We start from the raw sequence: 7,493 nt of genomic DNA, 5'->3' as shown, positions 1-7,493 counted from the left end.
TCCCCCACCATTTCTATTTGTCCCCTTCCCTTCCCCCATGGTCCTCTGTTAAGTTTCTCCTGTTTCACTTGTAAGTGAAAATATGGTATCTGTCCTTCTCTGACTTATGTTACTCAGCATAACACCCTCAAGGTCCATCCATGTTGCTACACATGGCCAGATTTCATTGTTTCTCATTGCCATGTCGTATTCCATGGTATAGATAAACCACATCTTCTTGATCCATTCATCTGTTGATGGACACTTAGGCTCTTTCCATGTTTTAGCTATTGTGGAGAGTGCTGCTATGAACATTGGGGTCCATGTGCTCCTATGCCTCAGCATTTCTGTATCCCTTGGGTAAATTCCTAGCAGTGCTATTGCTGGGTCATAGGGGAGTTCTGTTGTTAGTTTCCTGAGGAACCTCCACACTGTTTTCCAGAGGGGCTGCACCAGTTTACATTCCCACCAACAGTGTAGGAGGGTGCCCGTGTCTCCACATCCTCGCCAGCATCTAGTGAGTGTCCTCTGATTTGTTCATTTTAGCCACTCTGACTGGTGTGAGGTGGTATCTCAGTGTGGTTTTGATTTTTTAAAAAAATTTTTTAAAGTTTTATTTATTTTTGAGAGACAGAGAGAGACAGCAAGAGTGGGGGGTGGAGGGGAGGCGGGTGGTCAGAGAGAGCAAGAGACACAGAATCTGAAGCAGGCTCCAGGCTGTGAGCTGTCAGCACAGAGCCCGACGCGGGGCTCGAACCCAAGAACCATGAGATCATGACCCGAGCCGAAGTCGGACGCTCAACCGACTGAACCACCCAGGTGCCCTGTGGCTTTGATTTTTATTTCACTGATGATGCGAGTGACATTGAGCATCTTTTCATGAAGAAACACATGTATTCATATAGCCCCCACTTATTTAATAACGGGCTATATAAATCTAGATATAAATGGTTTCTTATATAGTTCTATGTACTTTGCCTTATGAATTTGGGTCCCTTGGCTTTACCCGATTGCCAGTATGGTGTGTGGCACCGAAGTTTTATTACTTTCAAGCAGTGGACAACTTTCTGGGTAAGAACAGCAATTTCCAGTTAGACCACAAGAGGGAGATATTTCCCAACTAATGTTCTAAAAGAGCACAGCGGGGAATTTTCCGCAGTCCCTTTTAACTCTTGTTCTAAAATGTTTTCTTCTTTACTGTTAGCAAAGTAACTGGGGCCCTGTCATGAGGCTCCATGGCTGGTAGCCCGCCAAGAGCTGAAGCATTCTTGTACTGTGTGTCCAGGAAGACGTGCTATGAAAGAGCAAGTGTCCTGGGCCCTGGGTAAGAATTGAAGTTTAGAGCCCACACGGTGTTCATGGTCTTTCCAGCCTCTCTGCCCTCCACACGCCACCCCCCCCCCAAAAAAAACCCCAACCTTGTAAAGCAGACAGTATACTTGGCTGGTTATTCTAGTAGGTACAGAGCCTCTATCAGAAATGTAGCATAAGGTTTTCCCTGAAATCAGCGGCTGTTAGGAGAAGGTGTTGTGTGAGTGTGTGGGAGTGAGGGGCGGACAGAACTTAACAGGCAGAGAAAGGCCACCACCCCGTCACACAGATCTGAGGACCCTGCCACCTGCTTATGCAGTGGCTGCCCCCGGGGCTGATTTTAATGGGAACAATTTCACAGGTTCCTTGTCCTTTGGCCACATCAGCACAGAGGTCACTGTATATATTTAAGGGCTCAGAAGAGAGGTCTGGGGTGTCTAATTGCAAAGGGCAGCAGCCGCTTTTACAAGTCGGCATGGACCCGAGGAAGGGCTCACAGAACTAGGCTGAAGGGATCCCTGTAAAATGTCCACGTGGACGGGCTGTATCACTTTGTAGCTGCCTGGATCCAACCTTCCTGACTCTGAAAGTAACTTTTGTTACATTACCCGCCTCTCTGACCTTTAAGGATTGCTGGCTGTTAATTTTGCATTTTCATTTTGAGCAACACTGTTTCATTCTCTACTGAAGACTCCATCTATTGAAAGCTGCTCCATCCTGGGTGCTGGGGTCATAGGACACGGTCCCCTGTCCCCAAAGGCCGTGGATCTATAGGGTGCCACAGAGGGCTCGGCCCGTGCTGGGTACATGTGACCATTCGGGATGGAGTCCTTTCAAATGTGTGCTGCATGACCATCAGGCAAGTTGTTGATCTGCTCTTAGCGTTGGTTTCCTCGTGGATAAAAGGGGAGTAATACTGTGTCCCTGTGGGATTATCGTGAGGATTAAGAAGCAGGGTACATGGGTAGCACTGTGCCCGGCTGGTGTTACTACGGCTCTAGTGTCTTCGTTCCCCGAGCCCGCGGTGTGCCCGGGGGGAGTGTCAGCACCCGGGACGGCATTCTGCTTCCCTCGGGCCATGGTACCTCCTGGAAGCTGGTGCACTTAATACATGCTCTTCATTATTTTGAGAGGTGACTGTGTGAAAAAGGGGTGAAGAGTGTGCGGGGGGCCTGGGCTAAGACCTGGTGCGGACACTTATTAGCTGCAAGACGGAAGCAGGTAACCGAGCCTCTCTGCGCCTCAGTTTCCCCCTAGTTAGAATAGGACTAGTGATCGCACTTTCTGCAGAAGGTTATTATGAAGTCGTGCACGAAAAGCACTTGGAATGGTCCCCGGCGCGTAGTAAGCACTCAAAATTATGAGCTGTTCTTGTTATTGCTCAAGGCAACTTACTAAGTGTCTTCTGATGACAGGTTGTGAATCCAGTACACGGCCCAGACCGAGTCTCCTGTCCCCGGCCCGCTCCTCAGTGTTCCTCGGAGGGCTAGCAGGGTGACTGATGGACGGTGGCTTTGCAGGAGGTCATGGAGAGGACGTGACCGCAGCTCGCAGGCCAGCTGCTCGAGGGCGGCCGCGGGCTCCTCGCCTCCTCCCTGCCCTGCAACGTGCAACCCGGCCACCTTTCCCACGGTGGGCGGCCGTTCACGCCTGCAGCCTCCAGCCAGCAATGTGTGTTTGGGCCCTTCTGGGTGGTGCCGGCTGACCCCCGCCAGGGCCTCGGTGCAACCCTCCCGGTCCGAGCAACCTCGAAAGTCCCCTCACGGGTCCCACTTGTCACCTGCCAGTCGGGCGCGGCCAGCCTCTCTCCAGTCTCCCCTGCTTTCCTGGAGGCCCGACTTGCAGGCCATCGGGCGGGGCTGAGGGCGGTGGGTGTCGCAGGGTGGTGGCGGGGCGCTGCTGGTAGTCGAGGTGGGGGGACCACGGGCGAGGGGGCGCTGGGAAGGGCAGGTGCCGAGGCGGGAGGAGGCCCTGTGTGCTCCTCAGGGGGTCCGTGCTGGGACTGTCCCCGACGGCGCTCCCAGAGGGGGCCCAGGGGCCCTCGGCCAGGCCGCGTCCCGGGGGTGCTGGAAACCTGGTAGTGATCTGAGAACCTGTCTTCACTTGTTTTCCAATGCTTTACTGTATAGTGTCACTTCATCCACCCNCAACCAAAAATGCTTTAAAGATATTGTATAAATATTTCTTTTTTAAAAGTTTGTTTACTTATTTTGAGACAAAGAGAGTGAGCAGGGGAGGGGCAGAGAGAAAGGAGAGAAAGGATCCCAAGCAGGGTCCATGCTGTCAGCACAGAGCCCGACGCAGGGCTCGAACCCACAAACTGAGATCCTGACCTGAGCCGAAACCAAGAGTTGGATGCTTAACTGACTCAGCCGCCCAGGTGCCCCTATAAACGTTTCTTGTAAAATCCCTTTGATGTTGGGGTCAGATAAAAGAACCCCTCTTTATGGGTGACAAAATTGAGGTGATTATCCAGGTCACCTGTTTCTTTTTTTTTTNCCTAGCAGTGCTATTGCTGGGTCATAGGGGAGTTCTAGTGTTAGTTTCCTGAGGAACCTCCACACTGTTTTCCAGAGGGGCTGCACCAGTTTACATTCCCACCAACAGTGCAAGAGGGTGTTCAGGTCACCTGTTTCTTAAAGGTCGAGGAGTGGCATCCAGTTTACCTGCACCTGGCGGACTTCATCTTTGTTGCAAAAACGGGACCATTTTGTTATATTTCAACCTCACCTCGACTATGGAAAAAGAGAGAAGAAAAGCTCTTTTCCTTCTCAGAGCCCTTCTGGGCACCTTGTCGTGTGTGTGTGTGTGTGTGTGTGTGTGTGTGTGTGTCCGTGAGCCCATTTCCTTCCCGACAGAGCAAAGTCCTGGACTGGGGCTGAGGCTGCAGCGTGAGTGAGGACACACAGGGCTGGACGTTATTATCATATTTTTTAATGTTTTTATTTATTTCTGAGAGAGAGAGAGAGACAGTGAGATCAGGGGAGGGTCAGAGAGAGAGGGAGACACAGAATCCGAAACAGGCTCCAGGCTCCGAGCTGTCAGCACAGAGCCCAACACGGGGCTCCAACCCATGAACCATGAGATCATGACCTGAGCCGAAGTTAGATTTAATCAACTGAGCTTCCCACGCGCTGGCATCCCCTTTGTGTGTCTTTAGGTTTAAAGGGAACTCCTTTTAGACAGCATAGCCATCTTGCTTTTTTCTTTTTTTTTCCCCACTCAGCCTCTCTATGTCTTTCGATTACATTTAAAGTAATTATTAGTAAGTATGTGCTTTGTACCATTTTGTTCATTGTTTTCTGTTTTTGTAGTTGCTTTCTGTCCTTGTCACCTCTTGATGTCTTCTTTTGTGGTTTAATGTTTTTCTTTAGTGGTACATTTACATTCCTTTCTCTTTATCATTGTGTATTTACCATAGGTTTTTGTTTTGTGGTTCTCATGAGGCTTATACATAACAACATATGTCTAGTATAGTCTATTGTAAGTTGATAATGACTTAAGTTTGATCCTACTGTAAAGCTAAATATTAATACTGACCCCCCAAGTTTTATGTTTTTGATGTCACATTTTACATCTTTTTACCTTGTGTATCCCTTAACTAATTATTGTAATCATGGTTATTTTTACCACTTGTCTTTTAACCTTCATAATAGCTTGATATATGGTTAATGTACACCTTTACTATATATTAACCTTTTCAGTGAGATTTATTTTTTTTATGTGTGTTCTCATTATTAATTAGTGTCCTTCCTTTTCAGCTGAAAGAAATCCCTTTAACATTATTTTAAGACCAGTTTAGTGGTGATGAACTTTAGCTCTTGCTTACCTGGAATACTATCTCTCCTTCAATTCTGAATGACAACATTGCTGGGTAGAGCATTTTTGCTGGGGTGACAGGTTTTTTTTTCCTCCCAGCACTTTGAATATATGGTGTCTCTCTTTTCTTGCCTGTAACGTTTCAGCTGAAAAATCTGTTGTTAGTTTTACGGGGTTCCCTTGTATGTAACAAGGTATTTTTCTCTTGCTAGTCTTAATATTCTCTCCTTGCCTTTAGCTTTTGACATTTTAATTATAATGTGTCTTGGTGTGGGACTTTTTGGATTCATCTAATTTAGAGCATTCTGGGCTTCTTGGATCTGGATGTCTGTTTCGTTGCCAGGGTTAGGGAAGTTTCCAGGCATTATTTCTTCAAATAAGGTTTCTGCCCTTTTTCTCTCTCTCCTCCTTCTGAGAGACTTTTGATGCAAATGTTATTCCATTTGATGTTGTCCTGGAAGTCTTTTAAGCTACCTTCACTTTTCTCATCTTTTTCAATTTTTTTGCTCCTCTGGTTGGGTGACTTTTACTGTATTTTCTTCGAGTTGACTGATCCTTTCTTCTGCTTTATCTAGTGAGCCCACGAGTATTTTTCAATTCAGTTACTGTATTCTTCAGCCCTGTGACTTCTTTTTGGTGCTTTCTTATATTTTCCATCTCTTTGTTGAAGTTCTCACTGTGTTCATCCATTCTTCTCTCCAGTGTGGTAAGCATCTATATGACATTACTTTGAGCCTTTTATCAGGTAAATTACTTATGTCTGTTTCATTAAGGTCTTTTTCTGAGGTCTTATCTTGGTCTTTCATTTGGAACATATTCTTCTCTTTCTTCATTTTGCTTGACTCTCTGTGTTGGTTTCTATACAGTAGATGAAACAAACACCTGTCCTAGTCTTGATGGAATGGCTTTGTGTACATGAATCTTGGTCAATGTTGCCTCAGCTCTTTGCTGTGTCTCAAACCTTGAGCTTGTCCAAGCAGCTGCTTTTTTTTTTTTTAATGTTTTATTTATTTCTAGGAGAGAGAGAGAGACAGCGTGAGCAGGGGAGGGTCAGAGAGAGAGGGAGTCACAGACTGAAACAGGCTCCAGGCTCTGAGCTGGCAGTCAGCACAGAGCCCGACGCGGGGCTTGAACCCACGAACCGCAAGATCATGACCTAAGCGAAAGTCGGACACTTAACCGACTAAGCCACCCAGGCGCCCCGCAAGCAGCTGCTTTTAATAGTCCCAGAACTATAATAGTTGAGGATGTGCTAAGACCTATCTGTGTTTCAAAATGGAGGATCTCTACACCTAGATTCATGCTGACTAGAAGCCAGGCCCTCAGACAGCAGCTTTTAAAAGTGCGAATATATACAATCCTGTGGGACCAACAGTATAAGCTCTACTGGCCAGGTGATCTGGAGGCGGCTTCTGCTGGAAGTTGCAAAAATTGAGGCTCCAAATGAGTTTATAAGCTCTTTTCTGGGTGATACCAGCAAGCTGGAAGTAGGCAGAGAAAGAGAGAGAGAAAGAGAGAGAGAGAGTTGTAGTAACATCCAATGCAGCTCCAAAGGTTGTGAAATGTGTGCCAAACTTGAAGCATGTCCCTCAGGCCAATGCTCCCAGACAAGAGGTCTCCTTCACAAAAGCCTGGGGAGAGTGCCCTATTCTGCTCTCTGTGCAGTGCCCTGGCATTCAAGGCTGTGGTTAAGATCCACTCTTTTAATTGCCATAGTCCTCAGGGACCTAAGAATGCAAGTGCCCTTTGGCCAGAGCCAAGCAATCAAGGGGTGCCCATGGGTGGCAGCCACAAAATGCGGTGCCACACACACAGAAAAACCAGGGCAGCAGATATGTGTAAAGCTCTCCTCCAGGAGATGCTAGTGCTCTGGGGTGAGGCAGATGGTTAGTGTAAAGATAGCCCCTACCATTTGAGGTTGCTAGAAAGGATTACAGTAAGCCCCTAGAGATGTATTTAATTAGAAGCCTACCCCTTAAACCACAGTCATAATGATTAGCTAATGGATCTTCTTCACAGAAAGTCTGAATGCCTGGGTCTGTTGTTTCCTCTCTGCCCCGCTGATGGGATCTATTTAAGAACACTTTTAAGGCTCCTGGGTGGCTCAGTTGTTAAGCCTCCAACTCTTGATTTAGGCTCAGGTCATGACCTCACCATTCATGGGCCTGAGCCCTGCACTGGGCTCTGTGTTTACAAGGTGGAGCCTGCTTGGGATTCTCTCTCTCTCTTTCTCTCTGTCCTTCTCCCATTCATGCTCTCTCTCTCTCAAAATAAACATTAAAAAAAAAGAAGAAGAAGAACTCTTTCTTCACTGGTGACAGTCATATGGGACCCACAAGTGTAAGCCCCCTTGGCCACCAGAGCCATGTGACGTAGAGGTGTCT

Source organism: Crocuta crocuta, unplaced genomic scaffold (assembly GCF_008692635.1).
Source record: "Crocuta crocuta isolate KB4526 unplaced genomic scaffold, BGI_CrCroc_1.0 scaffold70, whole genome shotgun sequence".
Lineage (NCBI taxonomy): Eukaryota > Metazoa > Chordata > Mammalia > Carnivora > Hyaenidae > Crocuta > Crocuta crocuta.
Note: the sequence above shows the minus strand (reverse complement) of the source record.